We start from the raw sequence: 22303 nt of genomic DNA, 5'->3' as shown, positions 1-22303 counted from the left end.
TAAAGAACCTCGTCTCAACAAAGACGGGGAGTTCCTACCAAACACCCCCGGCCTCTAAGAAGACTCTCAACACAGGTCAAGAAGACAGCGACATCCCCGAAGAAATGCAGAGTTCGGACCGCCAAGCTCGAGCTTACGGCCATGAACGATGAGGAAAGCAAACCATCGCATCGGCGATCGGGCACCTCCAAGCGACGCCAACGTCAGACAAGTCGAACGACAAGAGAAGTCCGACGGGCGATAATTTAATACAACACGTGGATGAGGTAACACAAAATTCTCTTTTCATTCTATTTTCGAAATACACACTACAAAGCCCGGAAGGCCAAGGAAAGAAAAGCAAAACGACAAAAGCGGGACGAAACAACAAAAGAAAAAATATATACATGAAAAGACAGAAGGACGAAAAGAGCACTAGGGAAGCTCTGCTCCCTCCGACCTAGAATTATCTGCTCCACCCCTCATCCAAGACTGCCTTAGATTCTCAATTTCTTCTTCTAGCTCTCTCCTTCTCTGCAGCGCGTCCTGGAGCGCCCAACGAAGTCACTGGCTCTCGATCTCCGCCTCTCGATGCCTCTTTCTCAGGACCTCAGATTTCGCCTCCGTGTTCGTGACGGCCCGCTGCTCGTATGCCAGTTGGATCTTCAGTTGTTGCAGCTCAGCCGTCTTTTACCCGAGGGTGACAGAAATCTCTTCAACGGTTCCTCTTAGGGACTGGAGCTCATCAGGATCCCGAGCGGAAGTAAGCTGAGCCCTGTCAGCCAGCTGCCTCTGAAGACGGGCGACTTCGTCGGTCGCCACCCTGAGTCTCCCTTTATATTCATCCACCTGCCAGCGCCAACCGGCCCGGTGCACGTCGTAGCTCATCTCGACGTCTTGAAGCTGCTGCTGAAGGGCGGAGACCCTCTTCGACCACACCCGGTCGCCGTCGGCCCGAGCCAAGAGCCGGGATGAACTCCCTTCCAGCTGGCCGATCTTCTCCTTCACAGCAGACAGTTCCACCCTGAGAGCGCTAATCTTGGTAGCTTGAGCCCAAATTCGATCGCTGGCGCTCTTCTTGCATTCCTCAAGCTCCTTCGCGAAGTCCGCCTTCCTCTGGCTATACTCCATGATCCCCTTCACGTGGAGATTTCGAAAGCGGGTGGCCTCTGCGGTGGCTTCAGAATGGCCCCCCTCAATCTGCGAAGCTCGCCTTCCATCTTCTTTGACCTCTTTGTCAACTGAAGAACCTCCTTCTTCAGCCGCTGGATCGTCGACTTCAGCAGGATCCCTAGGAGTAGGGGAAGTGCTTCGGCAGGGTGCTACCATTGGGAGACAAAAGTATCAAGATACGTCTCATCACAGAAAGAAAAGCAGAAAGAAGAAAAGAAGGAGGAAAAAGCCATCCACGACAAGAAATTCAACTTTATTGATTGGATGATTTTTGAAGACAAGAAGGAAAAGAAAAATTGCGGGAAAATAAAACTACAAGGTCGGAGGTCTCAGACCTCAGGAGCAAGAGTTGGAGAGCTCGGCATTCCGGGAGGGGGGGCTGCTGCAGCGGTGATGGCAGGAGAGAGACCGGCCTCATCTTCAGACTCCTCACCCAGGAAGTTAAGGTCGAGCTCCGAAAATTTTCTGGCCACCCTCTCCTGGCAAAGCTCGAACCCCTTAATGAACGCCTCCTGGCCGAATTGGACGTTCAGGTCCCTCATCTCTGCGGAGGCCTTGAACTCCTCTACCGCAAGAGCCCTGGCCTCTGAGACCAGGACTGGAGTCTGCTCAATCAAATTGGCGACCTCGGCCTCCGCCTTCCTCGCCGTCTCCTCCAAGGTCTGCTTTTTCTCCTCCCGGGCTTGTTTCTCTCTTTCCAGGGCCTCTTGGAGGGCGACTACTTCGACCGTCTTTTCTTGGAGGTGAGCAACCTCGACCCGACAGTGCTCCTCCACCTAGACGATGTCCCTCCTCGCACGGTTCGTCACCTCGATATTGGCGAGGAGCTGGTGCCCAATCTGCAAGGGCGGCTAGGGGATCAGAACAAGGGCCGAATAGCTGGATAAATGAAGATTTGCTTACCTCAAGGAAGGACCCTAAAGAGTCCCAGACCCACTGCTCAGGATCAGCGTGGTCGATCCTCTCGACGACTTCGAGCAGAATGCAGCCGTCGATCAACCGCCTGATCAAGTCCCTGTCATTGAAGGGATTCTCCGGCCCCTCTTCGGAGCCGAGGGACTCGTCGGTAGTAGTTCGGCGGCTACTCACCCTGCGGGCCACCGACTTCCTTCTCTTCCCCCTCTCGGCTACGGGCGCCTCCGTGGAGCGGACCCCCGAAATGGGGGCCCCAGTCGGCGGACTCCTCGAGGAGGTCCGAGGAGCCGTTGGCTCGGCGTCCGAGGGAATGTCAATCGTTGGAGCCGCCTGGACGGGTGCGGTCAAGCTCGACTCCTCCACCCTAGCCCTCTTCGCCGATCCGGAGGTCGCGACACCCTTTCTTTTGTGGGCCCTGAGGCCTCTGGCAAGCATCCGCGCTGCTTCGGCGTCCATTCCTTAAAATAAAAAAAAAGTAAACCAATCAATCAAGAGTCAGAAATCGACAATGGGGTAAAAAAAAAAAAGAAAAGAAAAGAGAGAAGAAAAGAAGAAAAAGAGGAGAAAAAGATAGAGAAGGAAGAAGAGTGAAAAAAGAGAAAGAAAAAGAAGGGCAGAAGAAAAGAAGATAAAGGAAAAGATGAAGTACTCGCAGGATCCTGGGGGCTCAGGCCGACGTTGAATAAAAATTGCTCCCTCAGAAGGTTGGGAAGGGAAGGAGCGAAATAGGAAAGAAGCTTCCGGGCAGCCTGGAGATCGTCCTCCCCCAGACTGGGGGCCCGGCGAACAGAATCCCTCAGAGAGCCCCAAGGGGGCAGGCCCAGCCTCAAGGTCGGACAGTGGACGAAGAGGTATTTCCCCTTCCAGTTGTGGATCGAAGAGGGGGCACCTTTCAGCAACCCCTTCTTGCCGAACTGGAGGGAGAAATACCACCAGTCCTTCGTCGAAGGATGGCGCTTGAAGGTATAAAAATGCCTAAACAGAGAGAGGGACGGCTGGACCTCGACTACGTGACAAAGGGAGAGAAACCCTATCAAAAACCTAAAAGAATTCGGGGCAACTGAAGCCAAAGAGATATCTAAAAAGCGGAAGAGGGCGACAACAAAGGACGGAAGCGGAAGCCGGAGCCCGGCACGAAACGCCTCCTGATACAGGCAAAAGCGACCAGATGTGGGAGTGCTGGCCCGATCGGAGGGGCCGGGAAGCTCCAGGTCATACTCTGAGGGAACTCCGTACTGAACCCTTATCAGCAGGAGTTCATCCGGAGTCAAGGAACAGGGAATGGCGCCCGACGTGAAAACTGGGCGAGGCCCCACCCCAGGTACGGATTCATCTACAGAACGGGGGACCTGGGGGGTGGAGGCGGAAGAACTCCCGGAGCCGCTGGAAGCGGAAGAGCCAAAAGACATTTCAAATGACTTCTAATGAATACTCTAAAGACCCCGAAGGAGACAGACGGGGCAAAAGACAAGAGGTCACAGTATACTAACTCGGAGGAATACGACAGAAGAAAATGGCAAAGAAAAGGCTCCTAGATGGCGAAAAGAGAGGCGGAGATTCCGGGACTAACCTAGATCGCTCTGAGAGATGCAGAGGGGCGAGGACAGGGATGACTCGAAGGGCGCCTATGTCCCAAGGAGACGCCAAGAGAGACAGGGCACTCGAAGAAAGGGCGGACACTGTTAGAATTCTGAAGCGGAATAAGGGCCCCAAAGGCGGAAGGACAGGTTTATATAGACCCTGGGATCCGACGCCATAATGATGCGAATCCTCCCGGGCCGACCCGCACTCGACACATGTCCCACTCACCACAACAGGTGGCTGAAAGTGGCTGGCGGTTGGCAGGGCCATTACTGCACTGTACCTGGGCCAGTGTACCAGCGGAAATTTTAAAGAGTCCTTTCGTATCGCCCCGAATCGAAAAGACCCCAGCACGCGCACATTTAATGCCAAAATATCTGGGGGCGGTCGTGCGCAGGATTCGAGGGGACAACTTCGGCTATGCCAATCTCTCTGTACTTCCTTCATTCGAAATTCAAACTCAAAAGTAGGGGGACTGGTGTTGGGTATAAAATACCCACAGTCGAAGTTCTCAGCGGGATTGACCCTTGCGGGCTCCGTCCACGACTCCAAGGGGGACTCCGCCCGGACTCCTACGGGAGTCGGGCTCCGTCACCAACTTCAACTGCCGGTAAGCCCCGTCTGGACTCCTACGGGAGCCGGACTTCGCACCTGACTTTAATTGCAGGAGGACTCCGCCCGGACTCCTACGGGAGCCGGGCTCCGTCCACGACTCCAAGGGGGACTCTGCCCGGACTCCTACGGGAGCCGGGCTCCATCCACAACTCCGGGGGGGACTCCGCCCGGACTCCTATGGGAGCCGGGCTCTGCCCACGACTTCAACCGCAAGGAGGACTACGTCCGGACTCCTACGGGAGCCGGGCTCCGCCCACGACTTCAACCGCAAGGAGGACTCCGCTCGGACTCCTACGGGAGCTGGGCTCCGCCCACGACTTCAACCGCAAGGAGGACTCCGCCCGGACTCCTACGGGAGCCGAGCTCCGCCCACGACTTCAACCGTAAGGAGGACTCTGCCCGGACTCCTACGGGAGCCGGGCTCCGCCCACGACTTCAACCGCAAGGAGGACTCCGCCCGGACTCCTACGGGAGCCGGGCTCCGTCACCAACTTCAACTGCCAGTAAGCCCCGTCCGGACTCCTACGGGAACCGAACTTCGCACCTGACTTTAATTGCAGGAGGACTCCGCCCGGACTCCTACGGGAGCCGGGCTTCATCCACAACTCCGGGGGGGACTCCGCCCGGACTCCTACGGGAGCCGAGCTCCGCCCACGACTTCAACCGCAAGGAGGACTCCATCTGGACTCCTACGGGAGCCGGGCTCCGCCCATGACTTCAACTGCAAGGAGGACTCCGCCCGGACTCCTACGGGAGTCGGGCTCCACCCACGACTTCAACCGTAAGGAGGACTGTTGCTCCTAGATTGATTTTGATGATTACAAAGCAGATTGAAGGGATACAAATATTTTAAATTGAAAAAGTCTTTATGCTCTTCATGGGCAAAATCGTAATTTTACTAAAATCCTGATTTGATAGTATCATTTGGTAGAACAAATGATTTGTAATCTATTGGTGAAAATTTCATTGTATTTGGACTTATATTTTTGAAGTTATGAAGGTTTGAAGTGCATGAGTCGACTCATGAGTCAACTCATGGCACAATGAGCTGATTGGCACGCAAAAATTTCTCTTGGCATGCTGGATTTTTGGCTTGGCACGACCTGTGAGTCGACTCATGAGTCGACCCACAAGGCATGAGTCGACTCATGAGTCAACCTCTGCTGATTTGAGCCAAAAAAATTTCAGAAACCAAATCTCTGGTCTTTGCAACAGAGGTCGACTCATGAGTCGACCCCTGAAGCATGAGTCGACTCATGAGTCGACCCCTGCGATGGAAATCATCCACAACGGCTAGTTTTTTGCCCGTTTTAATTACCTTTTATGCTCCTTAAAAATGCTCTAACGGCTCTTTTTCTGCCTAATATGTTTTCTCTTGTTTCTTAATGCTATAAAAGGTTTCAAAAGGTAAAAATACAGGAGAGATACACAAGGGATCCAAAAATCTACACGAGAGAGATTGAGATCAACGAAATACACAAAAGAAAAAGAGAGGGGATCCACAATCCACACAAGAGAGACAAGAGATCTACAATATACACGAGAGATTGTGAAAGAGAAAAGCAAGAGTGTTCAAAAGGGCATTCAAGAGTATTCAAAGAGAGAATTTTTCAAGCCAACTGTTCAACCTTGATCAAGAGATCTTTCAAAGCCTTCAAGAAGTCTTCAATCAAAGTTCACTTTCTTCTCAAGCGTTCATTCAACTTTTCATCCACCTTGAGGAAATCCAAAAGGGGATTCTTCATTTGAGTAAAGTATTTTTATTGTTATATTCGCTCATTTAAGGAGCTGTTATTGTATTAATTTGTGCTCTAAACTGTCTTACTCCTTGTGAGTAATTGTTCTTATTTTTGGAGGGTTTCCAAAATAAGGAAAGGTTGATCCGAACCTGAAATCGGAGTATTTTGGGTTAGCTTGTACCCGGAAAACAAGTGGACTAGCTTGGGATAGCTAGTGTCGGAGTTTTCGACGTTTGTATTTGGGTTGAATACAAGTATAGTGGATTGAAATTCCCAAGTAGGAGCTTGGGGAGTGGATGTAGGTGCAAGGTTGGCACCGAACCACTATAAATCTTTGTGTTTGTGGTGTGCTTTATTGTTTCTCTTTATTTCCTTATTATATCCTTGCATTCTTGCTTTAGGTAATTAATCTTGATTTAAAGTCTTTCTTCTCATTCATCAAGCTTTTAACAAATACTTTTCATAAGTAATTAGTTAAGCTTAAAATTTTAAAAACTCAATTCACCCCCCCTCTTGGGTTGCATAGCTGGGCAACAAGTGGTATCAGAGCCCGATGCTCTAGCCCTTCTTTGATCTAACAATCAAAGAGCCAAAGATCTATGGCAACCCATGTCGGTACTTCTCTAGCCGAGGGGCAATCTACAAACCGACCTCCACTTTTCAATGGGTCTAATTACACCTATTAGAAAGCTCGGATGAAGATATTCATACAAGCACTCGACTATGATATATGGAGTATCATAGTGAACGATCCTCACACACTCACCAAGATTATAGATGGTGAGGAGTCAACCAAACCCGAGAAAGAATGGGATGAGGTTGATAAGAAATTGGCAAAATTAAATGCTAAAGCGATGAATGTTCTTTATTGTGCACTAGATGCAAATGAATTTAATCGCATCTCTACTTGTGCATCTGCTAAAGAAATATGGGATAGGTTAGAAGTAACCCATGAGGGAACAAGTCAAGTAAAAGAGTCTAAAATAAACATGCTTGTGCATAAATATGAATTGTTTAAAATGGAGCATGATGAGTCCATAACTGCTATGTTTACTCATTTTACTGATATAATTAATGGTTTGAAGAGTCTTGGCAAATCTTATACTAACAGTGAGCTTGTAAGGAAGATTCTCAGGTCATTGCCAAGAACTTGGGAAGCCAAGGTGACTGCCATCCAAGAAGCAAAGGACTTGAACACTCTACCTCTAGAAGAGCTTCTTGGATCCTTGATGACTCATGAACTTAACATGAAGCAACATCAAGAGGATGAAGTCAAAAAGAAAAGAACCATTGCCCTCAAATCCACAGCTTCGCCTGATGATGAAACGGATGACACTGAAGATGAAGAACAGGATGAAGAGATGGCACTCATCACCCGGAGATTTAAGAAGTTTCTAAGAAAAAGAAAACAGGGGATGAGAAAGAAGTTCACAAAAGGGGAACAAAGCAAAGAGAAAGAGAAAGATCAACCCCTTATATGCTATGAGTGCAAGAAGCCGGGACATTTCAGATCCGAATGTCCACAACTGAAGAAAGGTCCCAAAAAGTTCAAAAAGAAAGCAATGATGGCGACTTGGAGTGCGAGTGATGACTCAAGCTCCGATGAGAAAATCTCAACAGAACAAGCCAACCTGTGCCTTATGGCACACGAAAATGAGGTAACTTCTGAATCCACTAGTGAATTTACTTTTGAAGAATTGCATGAAGCATTCTATAATTTAATTGATGAATTAAAGAAACTAGGGATGAAAAACAAAGAACTGAAATTGGAAAATCAGTCTTTAGTGAAACAAGCTGAAAACCTTTCAATTGAAAAATCCACCTTGATTCAAGAAAATCAAAGCTTGAAGAATGAAATTAACAAGCTGAAACCTATAGTAGATAAGTTCACCTTAAGTTCAAACAAACTAAATATGATTCTTGATAATCAAAAAGCTGTATATGATAAGGCTGGACTTGGCTATAACCCCTTGAAGAAACAAAAATTTCTGAAGAATATTTATGAAAATTATTCAAGCAACAAGGCTACAAATATTACTTGTTTCAAATGTGATAGAATAGGACATAAATCATACACATGCCTTAATAACAAATATGCAAACACAACTATAAAGAAAATATGGGTTCCAAAAGGAACCATTTTGACTAACCTAAAAGGACCCAAGAAAGCTTGGGTACCTAAGACAGAAACTTGACCTTTGCTTGCAGGTGTGTCTAGCATCCCAAGGAGGAAACAGGAAATGGTATCTTGACAGTGGATGCTCGAGACACATGACTGGTGATGAATCACAATTCATCACGCTTGATGCTAAGGATGGAGGGATGGTCACCTTTGGAGATAATGACAAAGAAAAGATCATCGGGATAGGTAACATTGGTATCACTCCATCCAAATACATTGAAAATATTTTGTTAGTTAAAAGTTTAAAGCATAACCTACTTAGCATTAGTCAATTTTGTGATAAAGGGTATAAAGTTGTTTTTGAATCATCTGTTTGCATTGTGACTAGTCCTATTAACGATGGCATTAAATTTATAGGACATAGGCATAGCAATGTTTATATGGTAGATTTGAATGATTTAGCCAAATTAGACATGCAATGCCTAGTTTCCTTGAATGCTAAAGTTAATGAGACTAGTTGGCTGTGGCATCGTAGACTTGCACATATTAGCATGCATTCTCTTTCAAAATTAATTAAGAAAGAATTAGTTCTTGGTTTGCCAAAACTAAACTTTGAAAAGGATAGAATTTGTGATGCATGCCAATTAGGTAAACAAACTAGAGTTTTATTTAAATCCAAAAATACTGTTTCAACTTCTAGACCTTTAGAGCTCTTACATATGGACTTATTTGGACCAACTAGAACCACTAGTCTAGGAGGAAAACGATATGGCTTTGTAATTATAGATGATTACTCTCGTTTTACTTGAGTTTTTTTTTTAGAACACAAAAATAAAATTTTTCATATTTTCACTAAATTTCACCGAAAAGTCACTAATGAAAAAGGGTTTTCAATTCAAAATATTAGAAGTGATCATGGAACTGAATTTGAAAATCAAGACTTTGAAAATTTTTGTGATGAAAATGGAATTGGCCATAACTTCTCTGCTCCTAGGACACCCCAACAGAATGGGGTAGTTGAAAGAAAAAATAGAATCTTAGAAGAAATGGCCCGTACCATGCTCTGTGAAAGCAACCTTCCAAGATATTTTTGGGCGAAAGCAATTAACACAGCATGTTACATTTTAAATCATGCTTTGATTAGACAATTTTTAAAGAAAACCCCCTATGAACTTTGAAAAGGAAGAAAACCAAATATTGCATATTTTCATATTTTTGGTTGCCGATGTTTTGTATTAAATAATGGCAAAGAAAAACTTGGTAAATTTGATGCAAAATCAAATGAAGCAATCTTTCTAGGTTACTCCTCCACTAGTAAAGCATTTAGAGTTTTCAACAAAAGAACTTTAGTAGTTGAGGAGTCCATACATGTTGTTTTTGATGAATCTAACGATCTTTCTTCAAGGAAGAATGAGGGTGTTGATGATGCAGATCCACTAATAGAAGGTATGAAGGAGATCACTCTGAAAGATTCAGCAACTCCAGAAGACAAGGATCAAGAAGACAAACAAGATGAGAGAGGTGAAGAAATTCAAGAACAACCTCAAGGTACAAATGTCCTACCCAAGGAATGGAGGTATGTTCACAACCACCCTAAGGAGTTAATTATTGGTGATCCTATGCATGGGGTAAAAATCCGTTCTTCACTTAGAGATGTAGTTAATCATTGTGCTTTTGTATCTCATCTTGAACCTAAAACTTTTGAAGAAGCTGAAAATGATCATAATTGGATTAATGCAATGCAAGAGGAACTTAATCAATTTGAAAGAAATAATGTTTGGACCTTAGTATCAAGACCTAAAAATTATTCAATAATTGGCACAAAATGGGTCTTTAGAAATAAATTAGATGAGCATGGAAATGTAATTAGAAATAAAGCTAGACTGGTTGCTAAGGGATATAATCAAGAAGAAGGAATTGATTTTGATGAAACCTTTGCACCTGTTGCTAGATTAGAAGCTATTAGACTTCTACTTGCATATGCTTGCTTTATGAAATTCAAGTTATTTCAAATGGATGTTAAAAGTATATTTTTAAATGGATATATTGCTGAAGAAGTATATGTAGAACAACCTCCTGGATTTGAAAATCATACTTTTCCTAATCATGTCTTTAGATTAAATAAAGCTTTATATGGATTAAAACAAGCACCTAGAGCATGGTATGATAGGCTAAGCAAATTTCTACTAAATAATAGTTTTTTAAGAGGTAATGTAGATACGACCCTCTTTATTAAAAGAAATCAAAATGATATGCTAGTTATACAGATTTATGTTGATGACATAATTTTTGGGTCTACTAATGAATCCCTTTGTCAAGACTTTGCTAAGCTTATGCAGGGAGAGTTCGAGATGAGCATGATGGGTGAACTCACCTTCTTCCTCGGACTCCAAATCAAACAATCAAAAGAGGGAATCTCCATCACCCAAAGCAAGTACACCAAGAAACTACTCAAAAGATTTGGAATGGAGAACTGCAAACCAATTGGCACACCAATGAGTCCCTCATGTAAGCTTGACAAGGATGATGAAGGTAAATGTGTAGACTTAAAATACTATAGAGGTATGATTGGCTCATTATTATATTTAACTGCAAGTAGGCCTGATATCATGTTTAGTGTTTGTTTATGTGCTAGATATCAATCTAATCCTAAAGAATCTCATTTGAATGCTGTTAAAAGAATCCTTAGATACTTAAATGGTACTCAAACTCTAGGGTTATGGTACTTTAAAGACTCACAAATTGATTTATTAGGATATTCAGATGCTGATTTTGCTGGATGTAAATTAGATAGAAAAAGCACAAGTGGAACTTGCCAATTTTTTGGAGTTAACCTAATCTCATGGTTTAGCAAGAAACAAAATTCGGTGGCACTGTCTACGGCTGAGGCCGAATACATTGCAGCTGGAAGTTGTTGTGCTCAATCTTGTGGATTAAGCAACAACTCGAAGACTTTGGAATCAAACTTAATGAAACATCAATAAGATGTGACAACACAAGTGCCATAAATCTATCTAAAAATCCAATTCAACACTCAAGATCCAAACATATTGAAATAAGACATCATTTTATAAGAGAACATGTTCAAAACAAAAATATAATTCTTGAATATGTTTGCACTGAAAATCAATTAGCTGATATCTTTACAAAGGCCCTTAGTGAGGATAGATTCTGTGAAATTAGGAGAAATCTAGGAATTCTAGATCCATATGCCTGAATTTTTCTCAATTTCCAAGAATTGATGTCAAAATTCTTAGAACTCAATTTCCAACATCTATCCTGGTCCCAAAAGCTCAAATTTATCATTCTAAAAACTTATCTTTGAGCAAAACTCCTTCTCCCAAAATTTCAAATTTTTCTGGAATTTATTCATATTTTTTCTGAATTTCTGAACTTCATGAGTCGACCCCCATGAGTCGACGCAATGGCAAACTTGTTATTTCCTCAAACTTCCCACGGGCTCATTGTTTTTAAAAGGGACCCTGTTCGTGAGACGACTCATCTTCTCATCTTCTTCCTTCCAAAAGCCGACTTCTCCAATTCCTTTTGCTCCAAATCCAAGGATTTAGTTCGAGGCACTTCTCCCTCCTCCTCTCCACCAAAAATCGCCACCTTGGAAAGGGATTTTCTATGCTTTCTCTCATTGTTTGGCATGGTTGGAGCGTGCCCTAGTACTCCACCGTTCTTCCCAAATCCACTTCTTTTCTCCACCAAAATCCCTCTTCACTCTCTTGTGATCCCTCCTCCACTCATTCACGTGTTCCTCCAAGTCTCCTTGCCTGCTACTATAGTGAATATGGCTCCAAAGATGAAGCTTCCCCAAAGAAGAAAGTCAATCCGTGAGCCTGAAGAAATTATCCGAAAGAAAAGGCAAGCTGGTCAGTCTTCCACTGCTCCAACTCCAGCTTCAGTATCTGCTCAAGGTCCCCCTCAATCCTTCCTAAGCCCCAGTAAGAATCCTCTTTCTGATAGAAAAGTCGAAACCGGGAAGAATATAAATTTTCGGTTCTTTGAAAAAGAGGGCTTTACAATTGCAACTAAGATTAAAAACCAAGGATGGGATCTCTACTGCTCCCTTAAGGAAGTCACCTATGTTGACCTAGTTAGAGATTCTACCAGAATCTACATTATGGAAATGGGTCAGTGACTTCAACTGTCAAGGGTATTGATATTTGCTTGGATTCAAGTATATTGGGAGAAATACTTCCGTTGCCTAGTGAGGGTTACTCTTATATGGAACTCCCAGTAAAAGAAGAGGGGATCAGAGTTATTTTAGGGGGAACTTATTCAGGGAGTTTAAATAAATTGGAAGCAAAGATTTTGTCCATTGAGATGAGGATCCTGCATCAGATGGTAACGAAGCTCTTCTTTCCTAGGAGTGGTAGGCATGATTTACTTTCCAGCAGAGATGTTTGTATCATGTTTCATGTCATCACTCAGACCTCCCTGAACCTCCCTGCACTTATGATAGAGGCCATGAGAGAAACTTTGAACAGATCCAAGGCACACTTGCCTTATGGTATGGCCCTTACTAGAGTATTTAGGAGGTTTGGAGTTAGCTGTGAGGGGGAGGCTTCTACTAAGCTCTCTCATGTGGACACTTTCAACCAACACACCCTACACCGAATGGAATTTACAAAGACTGATGGTGGTTGGATTAAGGGCTCTGAGGAGAGAGCTGAAGACAGAACTGAAGACAGAGCTGAAGAAGAAGGTCCATCATCTCCTGTCCATGACTTTAGGGCAGCATCACCAAATATCCAGTTCATTCCTGAGACAAAGGCTGACCCTTCAGAGTTTACTAGGATGCCCACACCAGTGTATCAGCCAGAGAGCAGAGCACCTCAATCAGAGTTCAGACTGGCTGACGATCAGATCGAGCATATATCACAGCGTGTGGCCTCTCTGCTATCTAGTCAGTGGAGCAGTACTTCTTTTACACCTGGAGCCACTTCTTCTGATCAGACTATGACTCCCCACATCTCCACTGTGTTTCAGATGATATCAGATCAGTCCATCCAGATTCAGCAGCTTGAGGACACAGTTTGGAGACTGACTGGCAGAGTTCTTGACTTGCAGGGGCAAGTCCTTGCTTTGGCCCATCCCAAGCCACAGGAGTCAACTATTGAGGTCACAGACCTCACTGCAGAGGCTGGCAGGCTCAGAGGAGCACTAGAGGGTGGATATGAGTTACTGAGGAAAGAGATCCGAGGATCGAGTGAACATGCAACCACTCAGTTCACTGCTCTACTACAGTCTGTTTCCAGAGCACTGAACGTACTTGATTCCATCAGACTCACCCTTTCTGTTCAGTCCGTAGCCTCTCAGCGTTCTCAGCCTCCCAGTTCATCTCGCTCTCCTGCTCGTGCCAGAGGCAGACGGGGTAGAGGACGCACTTCTGATCCATCATCTTCTCATCCCATATCTGATGACTCCGATCCATGACTTGTCTTGATCATTACTAGATCCTAGGTGTTAGTGTCTTGTTCTAGGATCTGTATTTTGGGGCCATGTATTGACAAATTGGCTGGTTGACTTTTATATTAAGAACTATGTAATGAAACAATTATGATTTTATGGTATCATTTTTACTTATATCTCTACCTTTTGTAATGATGTCGATCATATTTTGGTTATATATATTCTCCTTGTTGAAATATTGTCTTCTCTTTGTTGTTGTTTGCTGTTAATAATTGCTGTATTAAGGGGGAGCAAACATTTGTGATAAACCCTAAAGGGGGAGAAATTAAAGAATGTTTCAGAAAAAGGAGGAGTTAACCATGTTTGATGATGTCAAAAAGGAGAAGAAATTAAACAAAAATTTGAGAAATTAAACAAAAAGCAAAACCATAAATGATGAGCAATTAAAGAAAAAGCAAACCATCAAAAGCAAAACTACAAATTATGAGAAATTAATGAATGAATTGGAAAATTTAAAGAACAATATCAAAAATACAATGCTAAGTACAATGCAAATAAGTAACTTTTAAAATTATTTATTTACATATGCTCTGATTTGCTTTAAAAATTTTAAATATGCTCTGATACACTTCAAAATTCTAACTTGCTCTGATACATCTTTTGAAATTTTATTTACCTTGATACATCTTAAGAAATTTAACTTACTCAGATACATCTTAAAATTTTTTTTAACTTACTCTGATACATTATAAAATTTTTTCTGATACATTGTAAAATTTTCTTTGATACATTGTAAAATTTTCTCTGATAACATTGTAAAATTATTTTTCTTGCTCTGATACATTGCAAAATTTATTTTTCTCTTGCTCTGATACATCTTAAACTCAAAATGATCTAATACACATTCCAAATCAACTCTTAAACATGCTTTGGCATACATAATTATTTTTTGTATCAAAAGCAATTAAAGCACATAATTATTTTTTACTCTGATGCTAAAACTAAAATCAAATGAGAATGAGCAAATTTTTAAAATACAGCTTGCTCTGATAACAAAAATAAGTTTTCTGCTCTAACACCAAAATCACATAATCCAATGAGCATATCTTCAAATCTTTAAGAAAATGGACAAACTATTTTTGTATATGACCATTTATATCACATGCCAAAAGAATCATACTCTTTTCAAGCATATACACCTATAATGCATTCTTTTGAAATTATTGATTCACATAAATGCTTTTGTTCAAATATTTTGTCATCATCAAAAAGGGAGAGATTGTTGCTCCTAGATTGATTTTGATGATTACAAAGCAGATTGAAGGGATACAAATATTTTAAATTGAAAAAGTCTTTATGCTCTTCAGGGGCAAAATCATAATTTTACTAAAATCCTGATTTGATAGTATCATTTGGTAGAACAAATGATTTGTAATCTATTGATGAAAATTTCATTGTATTTGGACTTATATTTTTGAAGTTATGAAGGTTTGAAGTGCATGAGTCGACTCATGAGTCAACTCATGGCACAATGAGCTGATTGGCACGCAAAAATTTTCCTTGGCACGCTGGATTTTTGGCTTGGCACGACCTGTGAGTCGACTCATGAGTCGACCTCTGCTGATTTGAGCCAAAAAAATTCCAGAAACCAAATCTCTGGTCTTTGCAACAGAGGTCGACTCATGAGTCGACCCCTGAAGCATGAGTCGACTCATGAGTCGACCCCTGCGACGGAAATCATCCGCAACGGCTAGTTTTTTGCCCGTTTTAATTACCTTTTATGCTCCCTAAAAATGCTCTAACGGCTCTTTTTCTGTCTAATATGTTTTCTCTTGTTTCTTAATGCTATAAAAGGTTTCAAAAGGTGAAAATACAGGAGAGATACACAAGGGATCCAAAAATCTACACGAGAGAGATTGAGATCAACGAAATACACAAAAGAAAAAGAGAGGGGATCCACAATCCACACAAGAGAGACAAGAGATCTATAATATACATGAGAGATTGTGAAAGAGAAAAGCAAGAGTGTTCAAAAGGGCATTCAAGAGTATTCAAAGAGAGAATTTTTCAAGCCAACTGTTCAACCTTGATCAAGAGATCTTTCAAAGCCTTCAAGAAGTCTTCAATCAAAGTTCACTTTCTTCTCAAGCGTTCATTCAACTTTTCATCCACCTTGAGGAAATCCAAAAGGGGATTCTTCATTTGAGTAAAGTGTTTTTATTGTTATATTCGCTCATTTAAGGAGCTGTTATTGTATTAATTTGTGCTCTAAACTGTCTTACTCCTTGTGAGTAATTGTTCTTGTTTTTGGAGGGTTTCCAAAACAAGGAAAGGTTGATCTGAACCTGAAATCGGAGTATTTTGGGTTAGCTTGTACCCGAAAAATAAGTGGACTAGATTGGGATAGCTAGTGTCGGAGTTTCCGACGTTTGTATTCGGGTTGAATACAAGTATAGTGGATTGAAATTCTCAAGTAGGAGCTTGGGGAGTGGATGTAGGTGCAAGGTTGGCACCGAACCACTATAAATCTTTGTGTTTGTGGTGTGCTTTATTGTTTCTCTTTATTTCCTTATTATATCCTTGCATTCTTGCTTTAGGTAATTAATCTTGATTTAAAGTCTTTCTTCTCATTCATCAAGCTTTTAACAAATACTTTTCATAAGTAATTAGTTAAGCTTAAAATTTTGAAAACCCAATTCACCCCCCCTCTTGGGTTGCATAGCCGGGCAACAAGGACTCTGCCCGGACTCCTACGGGAGCCGGGCTCCGCCCATGACTTCAACCGCAAGGAGGACTCCGCCCGGACTCCTACGGGAGCCGGGCTCCATCACCAACTTCAACTGCCGGTAAGCCCCGTCCGGACTCCTACGGGAGCCGGACTTCGCACCTGACTTTAATTGCAGGAGGACTCCGCCCGGACTCCTACGGGAACCGGGCTCTGTCCACGACTCCAAGGGGGACTCCGCCCGGACTCCTACGGGAGTCGGGCTCCGTCCACAACTCCGGGGGGGACTCCGCCCGGACTCCTATGGGAGTCGGGCTCCGCCCACGACTTCAACCTCAAGGAGGACTCCGTCCGGACTCCTACGGGAGCCGGGCTCCGTCCACGACTTCAACCGCAAGGAGGACTCCGCCTGGACTCCTACGGGAGCCGGACTCCGCCCACGACTTCAACCGCAAGGAGGACTCTGCTCGGACTCCTACGGGAGCCGGGCTCCGCCCACGACTTCAACCGTAAGGAGGACTCCGCCCGGACTCCTACGGGAGCCGGGCTCTGCCCACGACTTCAACCGCAAGGAGGACTCCGCCCGGACTCCTACGGGAGCCGGGCTCCATCGCCAACTTCAACTGCCGGTAAGCTCCGTCCGGACTCCTACGGGAGTCGGACTTCGCACCTGACTTTAATTGCAGGAGGACTCCGCCCGGACTCCTACGGGAGCCGGGCTCCGCCCACGACTTCAACCGCAAGGAGGACTCCGTCCGGACTCCTACGGGAGCCGGGCTCCGTCGCCAACTTCAACTGCCGGTAAGCCCCGTCCGGACTCCTACGAGAGCCGGACTTCGCACCTGACTTTAATTGCAGGAGGACTCCCTCCGGACTCCTACGGGAGCCGGACTCCGTCCACGACTCCAAGGGGGACTCCTCCCGGACTCCTACGGGAGTCGGGCTCCGTCCACAACTCCGAGGGGGACTCCGCCCGGACTCCTATGGGAGCCGGGCTCCGCCCATGACTTCAACCGTAAGGAGGACTCCGTCCGGACTCCTACGGGAGCCGGGCTCCGCCCACGACTTCAACCGCAAGGAGGACTCCGCCCGGACTCCTACGGGAGCCGGGCTCCGCCCACGACTTCAACCGCAAGGAGTACTCCGCCCGGACTCCTACGGGAGCCGGGCTCCGTCGCCAACTTCAACTGCCGGTAAGCTCCGTCCGGACTCCTACGGGAGCCGGACTTCGCACCTGACTTTAATTGCAGGAGGACTCCGTCCGAACTCCTACGGGAGCCGGGCTCCGCCCATGACTTCAACCGCAAGGAGGACTCCGCCCGGACTCCTATGGGAGTCGAGCTCCGTCGCCAACTTCGACTGCCGGTAAGCTCCGTCCGGACTCCTACGGGAGCCAAACTTCGCACCTGACTTTAACTGCAGGAGGACTCCGTCCGGACTCCTACGGGAGCCGGGCTCCGCCCACGACTTCAATCGCAAGGAGGACTCCACCCGGACTCCTACGGGAGGCAGGCTCCGTCGCCAACTCCGACCGCTGCCGAACTTCAGCTGACGGATCTGCACTTCCTGGCGCGACACAGCAACCACCACGATCTTGCTCCACTTCCTGTGACGGATTTCGCGCAGCTCCATCATTCTCTGACAGACCGCTATGACGGCCACGACTCTGCTCCACCTCCTGCGACGGATCCCGCACGGCTCCACTATTCCCTGGCAGACCGCTATGATGCCCACGATCCTGCTCCACCTTCTGTAACGGATACTGCGCGATTCTTCCATCCTCTGGCAAGTCACGACAATGGACGCCGCTCCACTCCCCGTAACTGATTCCACGTGGCGAGCCACGGCGATAGCCACGATCCCACTCCACTACCCTCCGCAATAAATTCCTCCTGACTCTGGGCGGCCCATTACCAGACGGTTACAGGCGTCGCTATCAATTTGTTGCCCCCTCCGTCCATAAAAGGGGAACCCCATATACGTTATTCTATAAGCTCTCATTTTTACCTAAAAACTCTGCTAAAATTTTCGTTCGAGCACTCCATTCTTGTTGAGGCAGAGAACTGACTTGAGCGTCGGAGGGTCTTGCCGGAGCAACCCCACCTCCAGTTTAAACTTCTTTTGCAGGTCCCGACGGCGACCGCGACTCTCTCGACTCCAGTTTCTCCGACGCAAGTGGATTTTTGCACCAATATTTATTAATTTAATAATTTATATATAATTATAATAATAAGCTCAACCGTCAACAGGTAACGATTGACTTTGAGACACAATTTTTAACATACATACATACATATATATATATACACACACACACACACACACACACACACATACATACATACATACATACATACATACATACATACATACATATATATATATATATATATATATATATATATATATATATATATATATATATATATATATATGTATATTGTTGTGCATGAAACTCGTCCTGGGTTGGAGGCACTGGAGCATGATGAAGCTGGGTGAGTTTATGGTGGCTGGATCTGCAAGAAAAGTCTCCGTCAGAGATGGCCTCGATGGGGACACTCCAATACTCAAGTCAGATCTCGCAACAAGAGGGGAAGAGCGAGCATTTACAAGAGAACAAGGAGGCATACTTTTGAATCCCCACTTTATCTTTATTTATATAGGGAAGCTGGAGCTGTGAGAGAATAAAAAGCCATAAAGATCTTTTTGCCCCTCATGATTCTCTTAGACATCACGCCTGGCCCTTTGGTTGTCCAAAGACTGGATAATGGTGTCGTATCATGGCAAGTGAAAGCCACCCTTATTAATTATTTGAGTTGACAATCAAGAGATGAGAATGGAGCTTGCTTTGCTTTATCCATTGCTATTCCTCTTTTTAAATGGGCTGACGTGGTAGGACTATCATGAGGTCTCTTGGAGGCCAACGACCAAAGCCAGGGGCTAAAGGCCAATATTGGGATCGGACGAGTGTAGAGGGTGCGGGCACCCATGAATAGAAGTTGGATGTGTGGGTATTTTTTTTCTATCACCTTTTCTCTCTCCTTGCTCTTCCATTCCTATCACCTTTTTGTCTCGTTGTATGGTCCATAGGAGAATGGGATGTGAGGGAGAGAGATGCATTAATGTCTCTGTCAGGTTCAAATGATCCAAGGCAATCTTCATAGTACGTATATAGTGGATGATGCATGGTTGGAAATTAATAAAATACTCGAGGTGGTACAATCAATAAAGACCTTTTAGCACTGACAAAGATCGAGCCTCGAGGGTCGATCCTGCACCATCAGATGTCGTACTCCAGTGTAAACTTAGTTGATGCATAATCAGCCATCTGGAGCACATAGCTTACTGTAGAGTGTCACGATTTAGTGGGACTACGAGGGGATCAACTTTTTTCAGAATATTTTGTCATAGTCACCGGGTAACATATGATTAGGAGTAAGGATTAGCCAAAGATCCTTAAAGAAGAAGCTTGAGCCACAGTATCTCTTGGATCGGCATCTGAAGTTCAACAATTTGACTTCGTTACAGGTCAATGCCAGGATCAGAGGTCAAGGATCAAAGGTCGAGGTGGGGTCGATCGTGCATGGAGAGCGCAGGCATCTATGGGCGAAAGTCGGATGTGCAGGCATCTTTCTCGATCTCCTACCACCTTTTCTCTACCCTCCATCTCTTTTCTTCTTTTACTTTTTTATCCTGTTGTGATGCCCATGAGAGGATAGGATGAAAGGGAGGGAGGCAACCAATGCCTCTACTAGATCCAAGTGACCCAGAGCAGATGTATGGTGGTTGGTGTGGTTAAAAAATCTTCCATCTCACATCTTTGGTCAATACAAGAATACCCCCAATACTAGCCCCCCTAACTTTCGAGTCCGAGTTATAACTGGGTCGGGCGAAGAGTGTATCATAGATTTACCGAAGATGTGCCAAGATCATTCTTTTAACCATGGCGATGTGTTTGCGATTTTTGGTCGGTTCACTTGTGGACAAGGAACATCGTTGGGCCGTTATAGACCTGCATGCGAAAAATAAAAGTATGCATTTTGGCTTCTGAGAGTCTTAGCTCTAGTCTAAAGAGCAAGAAACCTCGGACCTTCGTCGATGCTACTTACTGAAGAGTGTGGGGCCTTTGAATTTTTATCGATATTCTTCGGCCTCGGCCATATTTCTGTTGTTGAGATTATGCTCATTTATTTTCGACTAATTGTAATAATATTTCTACATATCATCTGTCAAGACCTCCCTTTTGGTCCCTCTTTGATTTCGTCATAGTATTATCTCAGTCTCTTTTTCTCTTAGGCGCCCTTTTGGAGCACTTAGTCAGCGAGCTTTCAGCCCAGCCATCAATAGAATTCAAATAGTATTCAAGATAAATTATATTAGATAAAATCAAAAGCATCAACTTCTACTATTTTGTAGTATACTATCCTGGCCTGAGCTAAGGTTAGGTTTAGGAAGTATGAAGTATCCGAGGATACGCATCCGATCCAATATATTTGTTACATGGCCAGCTTTTGTTGAGTAACTTTAGATTAAATAATTGACGCAACCCTCTTTAGTTGGTGGTTTGTTGCTCCCATAAGTGGCTCATGCCATTAAAAAATGGCATGCAGTGGTTTACTGTTAGCCTCCCGAATAGTAGCCAAATGGCATGTTGACGATAACCAATGAGTGCCTTGGCCCTTGTGCTCTCCAGTGGAGAGTGAGGAGAGAGAAGAGTCTGCTTATGATGCAAGAGGTTAGATCTGTCTTTGCTGAAGTTTAGGGTAGCCCCTATTTGCCTTGATTCCGAAAAGGAAAGTTCGGATTGGCGCTGTCGGTGGCGGATCACAAGCACGGGAAGATATGTCCATGCGTCTAGATTGGATTTGGCTACCAGTAGTTTCGACACGGCAAAGGACACAATGCGCGCATGGGGGAGACTTCGGAGCCGAGAGGTTCATAGCCACTTATGGGCGGCTTCAGCCGCGTGGGAGTGCGCGAGGGAACGCGTCGGGGTGCCGGTGGGGCTTCGGTGCAGGGAGAGGCGGCGCATGGGAGTGCAGCGCATGGGGATAGACTTGGCGAAGATGGGAGCTCGTGCGAGAGGCGTAGCCAATCACGGGGGGACACGCTACGGCACCGCCTAAGATGAATCCGTCGGTGGGGTTCCATATGCCTCAGGGTCAATTGGTGGGCTCCGGTAATAATATCAGGTAGGTGAGCCCAACGGTCAATTGGCCGGAGAGAGACGGAGCAGTTGCCACGTGGGGAGCTCCGGCCACGCAAGGAAGGGCGGCTTCGAAGGATCTTGCGCCCGTATCCGAGCGCAAGAAGAATCGGGGGGCTGCTGATGCTGGGCTTTGCATGCATGAGTCTGCCGGTCCCAACCTCGATGTTGGCAAAAGTTCGTGAGCACGCGATGGGACGTTGAAGCTCCGAGGCTGTCGAAGACGCCCGCTCGAGGGCAGCGGCAACCTGGTCTCAGGCTTAGTGCATGCGTAGGAGACGGGCGGGCAAGCTTCGATGCTGGAAATGTGTGCGAGGTCCCCCACACTTGGCTCCAAGGCTGAGGAGGACCTCGGTGCAGCCTGCGAGTGATTTCAGTGCCGCCGGAGCTGGATGCAGGCGGGAGAGGTCGGTGGCATCCATAGGTGACTTTGGTGTCAACCGAGGTCGGACGCATAGGGGATGCTTTAGTGCTGGAGAGGAGATGCAGGGAGTTTCAGTCAAGGGACTTGAGACCGCCAGCGGGATCTGCCTCGGCTGGATATGCTTCGACTGGACTTCGGTGGGGTGCGACGCCATCCGTAGGATAGGATTAGTGGTAATGGGTTCGTGGGAGCAAGATTGACCATAGTGGATTGTCGGGACTTTAGAGCCGATTGTGGGTTGCTTTAGACACCGGCAGGTACGAGGACATGTTTGGGGAAGACATTGCGTCTTACAGGTCCGTCGAGGTTCGGCGTCGTCCGCCCACTCAGCTGTCCCGACGCTGTAGGGAGTGCGGCCGATTATGGGACACCCCGGCGTTGGAGGAATACACGAGAGGGAGAG

The sequence above is a fragment of the Elaeis guineensis genome, chromosome 1 (assembly GCF_000442705.2).
Source record: "Elaeis guineensis isolate ETL-2024a chromosome 1, EG11, whole genome shotgun sequence".
Classification (NCBI taxonomy): domain Eukaryota; kingdom Viridiplantae; phylum Streptophyta; class Magnoliopsida; order Arecales; family Arecaceae; genus Elaeis; species Elaeis guineensis.
Note: the sequence above shows the minus strand (reverse complement) of the source record.